The sequence below is a fragment of the Pelophylax lessonae genome (assembly GCF_965119305.1).
Source record: "Pelophylax lessonae genome assembly, chromosome: 5".
Classification (NCBI taxonomy): domain Eukaryota; kingdom Metazoa; phylum Chordata; class Amphibia; order Anura; family Ranidae; genus Pelophylax; species Pelophylax lessonae.
In genome coordinates this window covers 41849745-41864156 of record NC_138772.1, presented here as the reverse complement: position 1 = coordinate 41864156, position 14412 = coordinate 41849745, and the positions used below count along the sequence as shown (strand labels likewise).

General features: G+C 42.5%; 1 protein-coding gene across 1 annotated transcript in view; it reads left to right on the top strand.

Moving 5' to 3' along the window:
- Positions 1-14412, top strand: part of PHF14 (PHD finger protein 14) — a gene marked incomplete at its 5' end in the record, with an annotated part of 389174 nt that overhangs the window by 298396 nt on the left and 76366 nt on the right. The window lies entirely within an intron of this gene.

The window sequence follows — 14412 nt, the reverse complement described above, 5'->3', positions numbered from 1 at the left end:
CCACAGTTGGAGTACAATGTAGATTCCACTGCACAATAAGGCTGGTTTCACACTATTGCGATGTCAGACATTGCATGTGATTCACACGGCATTGCTGTGCAGATCACATGCGATGTCTGTGCGATGCAAATTCAGCTATACAAACTTTATGGCTGTATTCGCATCTCAATCGGATAAAAATGGTGCAGGAACCTTTTTTTGGTCCTCATTGGAATCTGATCGCGCGGGTGTTCACACCTATGCAATCCAATTCCTGCACCATTTGACAGTTTGCACTGCGATCTGCGAACCGATCTGGGGGTGTCATTAACTTTGTATTGACACCCGCAGCGGTTCGCAGATGTCAATGGGAACTGCCTGCAATAGACATGTGATGCGGGAACCCACACTGGAATCCTGCTGGTTCCCGCATCGCAATAGTGTGAACCCAGCCTAAATATTATAACAGGTGGAATTAGCACATTATAGAACTTACGCTGTTTTCTTTTCCCTAATTAAGTCTTGACGTTATGAAATACTTTAATAGTAACTGAAAAATATAATTGCCTGGGAATTTAATTGGAAATGAAGGTTGTCACCGGCTGAAATACCGATTCTTTATCAAAATGTAATTTGCTACAAAGTTGCCTTTTAGCTTATATAGCCTATATGCCTATATATAAAGGTTCCTTATTAAGTAAAGTAATTACTAACTTCCAGTAGTTTCTCTCTTAATGAAAACATATTTTCTTCTTTTTATTAAAACTGTTCAATTTGGTTTATAATTGCAGTATTCTAGTTTCTTGCATGGACTTTGCCATAGGATGTGTTAATGATAGTTAATAAATGTGTTGTTTAATGGCTCAGTTCAGACATAAAAACTGAGCTTGCAAACAAAGCTGTCTGTTTACAGGTCAGTCGGTGTCCCTGTTTGCACTTGCACCCAAGAACTATAAGTAATAAACAAAAGAAAAAGGCTGCATGTTCATGGTGGAGTAATAAGGTTTCTCTGCTGGCCTGTTTGATATGGTGTGTAGGATTAAAAACCCACTGCTTCTTCAAGTCAAGCTGTGCCTGTTGTGGGCATCCTAAGTTAAGGCTTCCTTTGAAAATTGGACCGGTCATGCCCAACGCAAAGGATACCTTGGAGAAGATCCAAGAATTTTGCAGGATTCCTGCTGGCACGGAAACATAAAAAAAAAATGGAAGCACCCCCATCCCCCCTTTCTAGCGCGCAGAAGGGAATGCATACTTAAAGGAGAACAGCCAGAGCTTGTTTGGCTGTACATCTCCAATGGATCATAGGAGTGCAGTTCGTTCTATACTCCTGTGACCTGGACTGGAGTCCGCTTTCTGCTGACATCACAAAAGTTAATCCAGGCTCCTGGACTGACACCCGGCTCAGCCTCTTAGTCTCCGCTCCCCGTCTGTCAGTCAGCAGCTCTCTGCTCGTTGAGCGGTCATAACCGAGCGAACGGCGGTGTTCGATCGCTCGGTTCTCAGTGCATAGGCGCTGTGGGACAGATGCAGCACCAGACCGATGCTGTATCGACCTGGGTAAGTATAACTCTCAAAAAACAAAACCATACTTCTCTTTTAAGTCGCTTATGCTCATGTAAACGGTGTTCGCACCATACATGTGGGGTATATACAGTCAGGTCCACAAATATTGGGAGGCACATATACAAACTGTTGTAATTCCTACACCTTTCACCTGATTTGGATGTAAATACCCTCAGATCAAAGCTGAAAGTCTGCAGTTAAAGCACATCTTGTTTGTTTCATTTCAAATCCATTGTGGTGGTGTATAGAGCCAAAAAGATTAGAATTGTGTCAATTTCCCAATATTTATGGACCTGACTGTATATAATGAGAGCAATAATTCTAGTACTAGTAACCTGTTAAAGTTTTTAAAAGCGTGGTTATGGAGATTTGTAAGCATCGTAGTTTGATGCCATTCCATGAGGCAGTGCAATTTTAAAGCGTGACATGCAAGTATGTATACAGGAATGTATTTACTTGGTGTAACATCATCTTTTAAAGTTTACAAAAAAGTCTTATGCATTTTTTTTATTTTTTTTTGTGCAAATACTGTTTGACATAAAAAACTGTAATGATTGCCATTATATTCTCTAGGGTCCAGGGTAGGGAACTTTCGCTTTAAGGCCTCCTCCCCAACTACTGTTTGGGAAACTGAGCTTTGGGGGAGTAGGTACCCGATTTTGTCAGGTATTTGCTTCCACTTCCATTCCAGTCGCCTTAGGCAATCGAAAGTGGATGCTCTCCTTCCCGAAGTCTTTTGGGAAACATGACAAGTCCTATAAGACTTCGTGACCAGTCACAGAGCAAGTGCCGCTCGCTCATGTGCAGTGGGCACCCGGCTGTGAAGCTGCAAGCAGGATGTTGTTTCTACGGCAGTGGCAATGAAGGGGTTAACTTCCCCCACTTTGGGAGATTTCCCTTAACTTATTTTTGCGTCTCTGACACAGGAAGTGAAGGGTAATTCCCAACCCCTATTGGTGCACAGGCAACCCTTCCCGACCTTATCTAAAACTAAACTATTGGTTTGGGCTGTACATATAAAGTTTAATAAAACATGATCTAAAACGAAATTATCTAACCAAATTTAGAAATATTTAAAAAATTAAGAAGACACTTAAACAATAATCTATACACTCAAGTGACCAAAAAGACATGTGGACACCCCCTTCCAAATTATAGATTTCAGGTGTTTGCAACGAAGGGTACTGTTAATGCTACAGCATGCAATACATCAGATATTTGTGTACCTCCAACCCTGTGATAACAGTTTTGAGAAAGCCCCATTGTGTTCCAGCATAACTGTGCCCCTGTGCACACATAAAAAGTCATGGTTTGACAAGTTTTGCTGGAGGAACTTGAATGGCCGGCACCTGACCTCAACGCTACTAAAACCTTTGGATGGAATTGGGAGACAGGTCCTTTCTTCCAACATCAGTTCCTTCCTTTACAAATGCACTTTTGGCTGAATTGGTACACATTTTCACAGACACACTCCAAAATCTTGTGAAAGCCTTACCAGAAGAGTAGAGGCTGTTAAAGAGGAACTTCATTCTCTCAGGTCTTGGCTCCGTTCCCTTCCACAGGCACCACAATTTTCGTTAGTCCAATGAATGTGCAGACAAAGGTCTTTACCTGGCCTTTGCAACCTTGCAGAGCCCTGCGACACATCCGGACACATGCCAAGTTGTGTTTGCGCATGAAAAGAGGTCCCAGACCTCCTTCACTGCGCTGGCCTTGTACATGGAAACCCACCTGTGCAGACAAAGACCTTCAGCACATCTGTGCAGGCATGTGCAATGTCATTATTGCCTAGGCAAGAAAGGAGGAAGTGCTGCCTTTTAGCACCAAAAAATAAGAAAGCATTTACTGTAACCACTTGACCTCTGTAAAATGTACCCGCCTTCATGACCAGGCCATTTTTTGCATTATGGCACTGCGTTACTTTAACTGACAATTTTGCAGTCATGCAACACTGTGTCATGAAAACTTTGCCATTTTTTCCAAAATTAGAGCTTTCTTTTGGTGGTATTTGATCACCTCCACATTTTTTGCGCTCTAAAGACTGACAAGTTTGAAAAAAAAAAAAATAACAATATTTTGTTACTTTCTGCTATAAAACGTTTCCAATAAAAAATTTAAAATATCAAAATTCTTTATAAATTTAAGCCAATATGTATTCTGTTACATATTTTTGTTAAAAAAATCCCTATAAACATATATTGATTGGTTTGCGCAAATTTACAGCGTCTACAAACTATGGGATATTTTTATTCTTTTTTTTACTAGTAATGGCGACGATCAGCGACTTTGGTATCGGACATTCTGACACTTTTGCCAGTTTTTGGGAACCAGTGACACTAATACAGTGATCAGTGCTAAAAATATACACTGTCACTGTACTAATGACACCGGGGCAATCAAAGAGTTTAATGTGTGCCTAACCAGTAATGTGAGAGGGGCTTTTAGTAGGGGAAGAGATGGAACTTTTTCCCTGCTTTGCAAATGTCATCCCTTCCCTCCTGTCAGAACGGCAATCTGCTTTGCGTACATCGCAGTTCTGTGTTTCAGCCTGACGATCAGTGAGTGCCGGAGGACATCGAGTACCCTGCATCCACCGATTGGCTTCTCCTGTGAGTAACCGCAGCGGAAGTGAGCCGCCGGCAGTGCACCCGCCCTACCCGGAAGTGTTACATCACGTATATATACGTGATCTGGTGGACTTAGTGGTTAAACAGTTAGGGCCAGAGATGGAATGAATCTCGGTCGGTTCAGCAGGGCCCGGGTGAGATTTGATCCATCTATGGGCAGGCTGGTTATCAAATGTGATCGCTGCCTGGCGGCCTTAGACGCTAGCAGTGATCATTGTGTTCTGCCAACAGGGAAGGCTCCCCACGCTCCCAGAACACGATAGCTCTGCGGGAATGACATAGTCAGTGTTGATGGGGGAACCCAGCAATTTTCTTTCCTTCCACCCATGGTGTAAGCAGTGGCGGCTGGTGCTCCATGGGTCGTAGGGGGATGGCGGACGGACCTGACCACGGACTACACCATACACCCCCCCCCCCCCACCCGGCTCACTCACCCTGTGCTGCCCCTGGACTGACATTTTGAGGCAGCAGCGGCTTCCCCCTCAGTCTCCTCCGTTTCCCCCTTCGTTGGTCGGGCTTCCCCTGCGCCTCCTCCTTCGCCAATAGGATGGCTTCTCCTTTCGGTCAATCTGGAAAAGGGTCGCAGGACCTGCTTCCTGATTGGCCAGGAGGAGAATCTGTGTGAAATAAGCGAATATCCATTCGCTATTGTCACACAACTGGGTGGGCTCAGGGTGCAGTGCTCTGCGCCCCGAGCCCACCCTTTTTTTAAGCCTGTTAGAGCCTCTGGCTCTAATCACGTGCTTCAAAAAAAAAAAAGTCCCCCATTGGAATCCATGCATCCGGCACCCTGCATGCAGATTAGGTTGCCGGACGCATGGATAGGGGGGGGCGCGCCCCTGCGCCCCCAATGGACGGGCCGCCCCTGGATGTAAGGAAACATAAATGTATCATCTATAGTTTGCTTGAGCAGGCTTTCAAAATGTTTGTTTCGCGGTGCTATCTTCTAACACAATGACAGCTGCTTTTGTGTTTTCTAAAAACTCATCCACAACTATGCAGAAGTCCTCAAAAATCAAGATCTTGGGAAAGATTAAAGTAGGCACTCATTAATCTGTTTCAGCTCGCAGCGTGTATGAGGTGCAGGCAGCTTCCATCAGTAATTCACAGCTGTAGCATAGCGCTGTGTTTTATGGGGAAAGATGTGCCATGTTCTTAAGTCGACTGCCATTAGTCATAAGTACTCTACAAGCAGCTTAAAAGGATTAGGGACATTGGCAAGTGCCTTGTGAGGCATTAAATTCACTCCATTATTACTGCAAGGGCGAGAGCAGAGACGTGTACATTTAACCCTGTCTGTGTGGTGCGTTGGGGTTCGGGCTAAAGGTGCAATATAGTCAAAAGTTAAAATGTTGCTCCGAAACCACTCAAAATTGTAGAGCCTAGCTGCTTTGCGTTTACTTAGAGGTTGAAAAAAAGGAGGAAAAAAAATGAGCTAGTATGCTAGCTTATTATGTAATGCTTACTTTAGAACGAAGTTGTTACAGCGGCGCCCGCACACCGCTGACATTCCCGCCCTCCCCCCCCCCCCCGAGTTTCTTCCAGGTTTGCGGGCTCCGGCGCAGTGATTGGCTAAAGCCGTGATGATGCCACTCCCGCGCATGCATGCAGGAGCCCCCGTTTATGCTCCTTTAGAGCGCATGCGCCAGTGATGTCACTGGCTGTATGTAAATGATTACCGCTTTGGGTTCTCCTTTACAGCTACCTGTCCAGGGATCCTGCGATGTTGGCACCCCGAGCCATTTATTCAATGTGCTTCGGGTGCAGGTGCCGGCATCTCCACTAAGGGAAATCGGCAGTGAATGCTTCAGGCTTCACAACCTGTTTCATACTGCGCATGCACGAGTCACACTGCCCTTTCGAAATGGTCCTGCCATCTTCTGGAAACTGTGTGTGTCCCTAAGGAGGGCCGAATATTACCTTAAAATGTGATAGATGGTATGCAAGGGCATAATGTGTCTCAGCCCCAAGCAGTATTATGATACATAGAACAATACCCAAGGGACTTATCATTTTTATCTTTGAAATTGATAAAAAATAAATGGTTACATTTTATTAAGCGCAAAAAAAGTAAAATCTCAAAAAATGTAACACCTTAACAGTAGTTCATGAGATAGAGGTAGTTTCATGATTTTCAGTAGTGCACATGGTCCATAGAATAAAAGTTCCTGCACATACTGTATGTTGCTTTACGCATTTCGTGAGCCAACACTCACTCACTCAGGAGAAATAAGAACTCTTAAATCTGCAGTGAAAAACTAGATCACTAGGAATGAAGAGCAAGAAAAAAAAGGGGGGGTGAGTCCCTGATCATAATCATACTTAATGATTCCAATAAAGTATCCAGGAATAACACGTCCTGGATACTGTTTCAAATAACAAAAAATTATAACATGACCCCAGCAGCCACAAAAGAGCAAAGGATGAAGGAAGGAGAAAAGCCATCTAGTCCGCTTAGTCCTATCGAAAAGCTGTGAGATAAGGAGCAGGGCCAATCACAAAAGATACCAGTTGCCCCACGGAAAAAGGCGACAGTGTTTGCCAGAAGCTGGGGGGGAAACAAAACTTGACATATGATGCTCCAACCCCTGCTTTGCTGCTTTTGGAGCAGAATCTGGTATTTTTTGGCCCATAGACTTGAATGGAAACTCCTAAAAACGCAAAAGAAAAAATGAGGGTTTCTGTGTGATTTTTTGGCCTGTATCAGCTTCTCCTTTTCTAGTGCTTTCCATTGCATAAATTAAAAACATGCCAAATGCTTGAAAATACTCTCTTTAAACGCTTTTATACACTGCATCTCACAAAAGTGAGTACACCCCTCACATTTTTGTAAATATTTTAATATATCTTTTCACAACACTAAAGAAATGACACTTTGCTACAATGTAAAGTAGTGAGTGTACAGCTTGTATAACAGTGTAAATTTGCTGTCCCCTCAAAATAACTCAACACACAGCCATTAATGTCTAAACCGCTGGCAACAAAAGTGGGTACACCCCTAGATGAAAAAGTCCAAATTGGGCCCAAAGTGTCAATATTTTGTGTGGCCACCATTATTTTCCAGCAGTGCCTTAACCCTTTTGGGCACAGGTTAACACTGGAGTTCTCTTCTACTCCTCCATGATGACATCACAGAGCTGGTGGATGTTAGAGACCTTGCGCTCCTCCACCTTCCATTTGAGTATTCCCCACAGATGCTCAATAGGGTTTAGGTCTGGAGACATGCTTGGCCAGTCCATCACCTTTACCTTCAGCTTCTTTAGCAAGGCAGTGGTCGGTCATCTGGAAGGTATATTTGGGGTCATTATCATGTTGGAATACTGCCCTGCGACCCAGTCTCCGGAGGGAGGGGATCATAATCTACTTCAGTATGTCACAGTACATGTTGGCATTCATGGTTCCCTCAATGAACTGTAGCTCCCCAGTGCCGGCAGCACTCATTCATCCCCAGACCATGACACTCCCACCACCATGTTTGACTGTAAAAACTTTTTGCAGGCTTTCTTGTGCATCACCTTTAGAAGAGGCTTCCTTCTGAGAGAACAGCCATATAGACCAATTTGATGCAGTGTGCGGCGTATGGTTTGAGCACTGACAGGCTGACCCCCCACCCCTTCAACCTCTACAGCAATGCTGGTAGCGCTCAAACGTCTATTTCCCGAAGAAAACCTCTGCATATGACGCCGAGCACGTGCACTCAATTTTCAGTTTCAGGGTCTTGGCATCTTTATGTAGAGCAACAATTATTTTTTTCAGATCCTCAGAGAGTTCTTTGCCATGAGGTGCCATGTTGACCTTCCAGTAACCAGTATGAGAGAGTGAGAGCGATAACACCAAATTTAACATACCTGCTCCCCATTCACACCTGAGACCTTGTAACAGTAACGAGTCACGTGACATCGGGGAGGGTAAATGGCTAATTGGGCCAAATTTGGACATTTTCACTTAGGGGTGTACTCACTTTTGTTGCCAGCGGTTTAGACATTGATGGCTGTGTGTTGAGTTATTTTGAGGAGACAGCAAATTTACACTGTTATACAAGCTGTACACTCACTAATTTACATTGTAGCAAAGTGTCATTTCTTCAGTGTTGTCACATGAAAAGATAGAAGAAAATATTTACAAAAATGTGAGGGGTGTACTCACTTTTGTGAGATATTGTGTGTGTGTGTGTATATATATATATATGTATATATATATATATGCAAAAACTCTACAGAAATATGCCTGAAAGTTGCTGTGGTCAGGTAAGAATACAGCCCAAAACCCAATAAAACCTTTGTAGGAGAAACTGTAAAACTGCTGTCTCTGACTACTGGTTTCACCTTTCTACCTGCGTGAACCACTGGCTGAACAGGCGTTATTTTGTAGATGAAATCAGTTCTGTACAATGTTTATCAGCTGTGTCTGCAGCCATTTGGCTGAAGTTTCGGTCTAATGACCAAGTTGTAGATTTATTCCCAGTGACCCCCCCTCCAATCATTTTACACACATTCACTACAGAGTGACACAATTTGAATTACATAAGCAGATTACCTTTACAAGCTCTGCTATTAATCGGAGTGGCTTTATATATTGACCTACGAAAGAGCATAATTAAGTTGGCATAATTAAGTTAATTAATTGTCACACACTGATGAATGAAGTATTAAGAGAAAATTAAAAGCAAATAGGAAATCAACAGCAGTTGGTTGGCAGTCATGTTGTTGGGGATTTTCTAAAGATAGAGGGAATTAGGAATGGGAAGATGTGTGCGCTCTTCAAAGTGTAGGCAATTAAGATATTTTTAGCTAATAATTCCCATCGGGGTCACCACTCTCGTGTTGGCTTGATTTAGTTTTGATAGCATTCTTTTATACTTGTGAACTAAAATGAGTTGTATATTGTCGGGCAAAGATTAGCAATTTTCTTTTTTTTTTTTAAAGCAGAATTCTAGGCAAAAAAATGACCTTAGTACCCCCATTTTATTGTGAGGATCTGCTGAAGGGGAAAATTGTGTGACTTTCAATGCATGGAACAGAACCAATATTTAAAAAAAAAAAGTATATGGTAAAAATACTGTTTATAATAAATATAAATTAAAATAGTACAACATATCAAAAAATAGTTTACACTCAAAATACAACCACCATACAGGTTACAGTTGTATCATATAGTATCTATGCATTTCGTCCCTTCCTTTCCCTATCTATCCCTTTCCATTTTCCCCCTTGATGTGTAAAATACTGTTAATTTCATTTAAACAAAACATTCATAGTATTTTCAGATGTTATGTTGTATATTTCCTCTTCATCTATTTACTTCTTCGCAAAGTATCACTTATCCTAAAGAAGCAATTCTTTGCAAAATCATACTATATGCTGCAACTTTAACCTTTATAGTATTTGTATTTTAATCCAAAGTGATATGCACGTAGAAATGGTGCTAGTTCGTAATAGTACCATTGAAGGGTCTCATCCCCAAATTCAACATTTCAAGGACAAAAGTATATATGATGGGACTATAAATATACACAAGACAATTATATTTAAAAAGGTTTACCTGTCTTTAATAAATTGGTTAAAATTCCTAATTTTAAAAAACACGTAATTGTCAACTTAACCACTTGTCTTCTACCTAAACAAGCAGAGGAATTGTGGCATGGAAATTCTCCGAGATCATTAAAAGTAGATTGATGCCTTTAGCGGGAGTACCCGCTTCATCAGGACCACAGATCTCATATGTAAATAAAACTGGACACTGACATAATATAGGTACAGTTATATTACAAATAGGATTGTACTTCATATTATGCATAATATCCCATTTGTAATTTAAATGTACCTTCTTCTAATATTTCAGTGTCCCGTTGTATTTACATACGAGATCTAAGGTCCTGATGAAGTGGGTCCTCCCGTGAAACGCGTTGACATACTTTTAATGATCTCAGGAATTTTTTAACCAATGTAATAGACACGTAAACCTTTTTAAATATATTTGTCTTGTGTATATCTAACCACTTAAGGGGTATTTATAGTCCAATTGTATATAATTTTGGCCTTGACATAGTTGTATTTTAAGTGTAAACAAATTTTAGACCTATTTTAATTTGTATTTAAAATCAACAGTGCTTTTAACTTATTTTGATTTGTTGTTGGCTCTTTTATGCATTGAAAGTCCCACAGATTGCCCCTTCAGGGGATCCTTGCAATTTTGTTTCTATGGGATAGCTCCACTTGGACAGTCTATTTGTGGTCTTTGACCCCCACCACATCTATATCTCCAATATATGCCTCATATACTGTACCAAATATCTCCTGAAATGCTAATTAAAGTGACACTGTTGTCACCTAAAAAAAAAAAAAACCTAACACAATTTTCTGTGAAAAAAGTATTATACTTCTCTGGCAGTCCTTGCTTGAAGTTCTACAGCTTCTCTCACGTTCGTCACCGTTTGATGTGCCTATGTTTTCTTCTGCATGGTGTGGTTCCTTCTGTTGACCCATATGTCACTGCTGTGCTGTGTTCTCTAATGGCCAAGGAACTGAACCATGGTATGCTGCAGGTTATACAATCATCCAACTCTACCAGAAGTGTGGAGTGTGATGTTTCCCGCCCCGGGTTACCACCCTGTCCAATCAAAGAACACTTTGAATTTTTTGAGAAAATGTAAAGTGTTCTCTGAATGACACACCTTCTGAATGACCCTCCTGCCGAACAAACAACCCCCTGTGTTCACTATGCAGTAGGGCAGTCTCTTGTCACAGGACGCGGAAGCAAGTAGCAATCACTGTAGTAGTGGTGCCTGCTACAGGGTTTTAAACAGCAAAGAAAAAATAGCAGCATGTGATCCTCCTTATTATGCATATAAATTTATTAAACAATAAAAAAGCACACTTACATTTTAAATCTTGACATTCGGCATAGGTTGTGGATGAGACCACTGCAGAGTTATTTAGATGTGTCAGCAGTGGAACTCATGCCGGCATAGGGGAAGCGCCCAGCGTCCTGTATAGTAAACTCATGGACCCCCTACCTGCATGTAAACGATGGAGAGCGGTAACCTATTAGCGCTGTATGTGGTAGCCAGCATGACCCTATGGCCAGGTCATGCTGGCTACCACATACTGCACTTCACAATTCCCCGCCCCAACCGATCCTATTTAAATTAATTTACTATCCTAAGGGACATATTTTGACACAAGAGAGTTGTATCCCAACCACCCCCCAGCACCGCCCTCCACCTCTCACATGCACGCAGAGGGTCCACGAGGGCCGTCATGAGTTCCATGAACTGCTGAAACATCTAAAAAACTCTGTGGTGGTCTCACCCAGCACCTATGCCAAATGTCAAGGTTTAACATGCAAGTGTGCTTTTTTATTGTTGAATACATTTATATCTATATACTGAGGATCCCATGCTGCTATTTTTTTTGTTTGAGTTTCTCGTATCTCCCCGGACCTTTTTGGCAAGCTGGAGGACTCTTGCTATTTAGAATTGGCTTGTTTTCCACAACACGCTGATGCTTTTGACTGACTGATGAAGAAGCTGGACTCTGTAGTGCACAAATCTGGTTTGTAGAATTTATTGTACTACAGTGCTTTGCAGCTTCCATTGAGATCAGCCAAGTATGGCACATGCAAACATATATTGGTCCAAGCTGAACCAATGCAGCTATGTAAAAATTACCATACCTAAACTTCACCTTTAATTAAAAGATTTCTCTAAAATCAATCTGTGAAGAAGTAATTAGAAACACTACGTATCAGGCTCCTCTGGTTCCTCCGTCAGGCATTTGACAGATCTCGGGAGGCCCCTCAGCTCCATGATCTGACAAAGTAAATAAAGTTAAATCAGTATGTCTACAATTTTATAAGTAAGACTGCATGGTAATAGTAATCAAAGACTGGATACCCAAATTCTATACTATGTGCAGTGGTGACAGGTTCTCTTTAATGTCATATGAACGGAATTGTTTGTGTCTGCTGGAGTAATTAGAATAGATTGGCGCAGATACAAATTGAAAGTCTGTATGCGGGTTCGTGTTTGGTGCTCTTTCCGCTGCAAGGTCAGGACGAGAACATGTAGCGACACTCTTCATTTTCTCAATATCTCGGCCTCAAATTGAATTAACCTCATTTAGCTATCTGGCACGCTCCTGCCTTATCAGCCGCGGAGACCTTTTCATTTGAAACAGCAGCTTAAAAACCCAGTTTATCAGTGCAAGATTCCAACTTGTAATACCCAAAAGTAAGGTCTACTGTTCTGTATTCATCAGGGGCAGCTAGGTCTGAGCTAAAGTGGAGACTACTTAAAGTTTGTAGTCTTCTTTTCTTTAGTGTGAAGATTACCTGTCTTATAGGGAACATCTGGAAATGTTATTTGTGCCTGAACAGTACCCTAAAGGATTTTTATTTGGTCTTGGGTTCCTTTGAAGAATACATTTCCTGTGCCTAGGCACTCAAGTTCTGTAACCTCATAGCTGTGAAACTGCAGTGTGAGATCATCTAATGCATTTCTGCCTCTTTCTATTATCTTTCCAATATGGGGTAACTATTGTTTACTGTTCTCCTTGCTGGAGAGGAAGCTATACTTGAAAATGTGCTGTGCAAGAATCTCCCGGTTTCATTGACCCAGTAGATTCGTGCTTCCTTCGCCTCTCCGGCTGCTTCTCCAATAGTCTCCCACCAGTCGCCAGATCACCGATCATTAGGTGGGCAGCTCAGGCAAAAGGAAGCTGACACAGATCAGCCCTTGCAGTGCACTTTTTTCTCACCTCCCTATTTGCTGGGACCATAATTCTTTTTTTATCTGGCCGAATGGCCCACCATTGTCTTGCACTTTTGAAGCACTTGTCCTCCTCCCCTTTTTTTTTTTTTTGTTTGTCGCTTGCAGATTTTGCACAGCCATATGCACCTTCACACCTTCCAATTAGTACGATGTAGGTCCTCAGATTTGCCCTAAAAGTCGTGGGGTGGGACATGGCCTTTTGGCCAGGTTCTCCCCCATCTCATGTTATCTTCCGTCAGGAGAGCCCCACCTAGTACTTGAGTTGGCCTTGCTTCTGCTGGCCTCCCGAGGAAAGGGGTCCACCTGGTTTTGACCAGGTGGACCAGTGAGTACCCAGTCCCTGTCAGGAGCCTTGCGCCCTGGAGAATCAAGGCTAGGGACCTTTCTTTTCAGACTACGGTCATATGTATACCCTGTGCACTTTTTTGTGTGCTCACTTTTTATGCACGTGGTGTTTAGTTTTGTGTGTGTGATTTGCTACACCGCAGAGCTTCAAAAAGAAAAAAACCTTTCAGCTTGTGCTTGATTACAAAGCTACAGTGTTGAAATGTGATCCTTGAGCTGGCCATAAATTCTACAATGTTTTTGTTCAATTTCCTTTAGATTTACCTTCAACTATGTAGTACAAGGGCCTGCCTGATTATATGCAAATTGAAAGTGTTTGTTTGACCTCATATTATATAGTTTTGGTAAATCTAAAGGAAATTTGTACAAGAAAATTGTACAATGTATAGCCAGCCTTAAAGTGTTACTAAACCCAGACCCTGCATTCACTATATCTGGTCTCCCACAGTACACAGAACATGGAAATGCAACTATTTCAGTGAATATAAACTGCCAAATACCTTTTTCTCAGTCATCTTCCAGGATGGCTTAATGACAGAGAGGCTCCTCCCACCTAGCACAGGAAACACAATCAACATTAGTTTAAATACAGGTGTGAGACCATAGTCCCTCAGTATTTTGTGTTTCCTCGGCCAGACAGGATCACTGCAAGATTGCTGATATTTTTTTTACTGTCAGGCCTCTGTGCTAGGTGGCAGGAGCTTCCTGACCCTGGCCTCTCCTTGAACTGGGGCAGTGTCCCTGGGGAGGGTTGCTGGGGAACTTGGGCCCCCCTGTACCTCGGGTATGGGGGGGATTGAGGGACCCCTTCTCCCTGTTGTTCTTGTGTAGTCCATTAAGGGGAGCCACAATGAGGGCTTACCTAGGCCCTGGAGGGTAGCAGAGTTTGCAGTCCCCTTGCGGCAGCATGGTGCTCCTTCTCCCCTGGTCTCTGGTGCCATGGCCGGACGGGCGAAAGGGCCGCGGCTGAAGTATCACGACAGCCTCCAATGAAAAATTTTCATTGGAGGCTGCTAGTGGACAAATGAAAACCCAGCGGTCGAGAAGCAGGGCAAGCGCTGCAGCTAGGAACCGGATTCCCAATCCACAGGGGAGCCAAAACTCTGGATCTCTGGTTAAAGCAGTTAA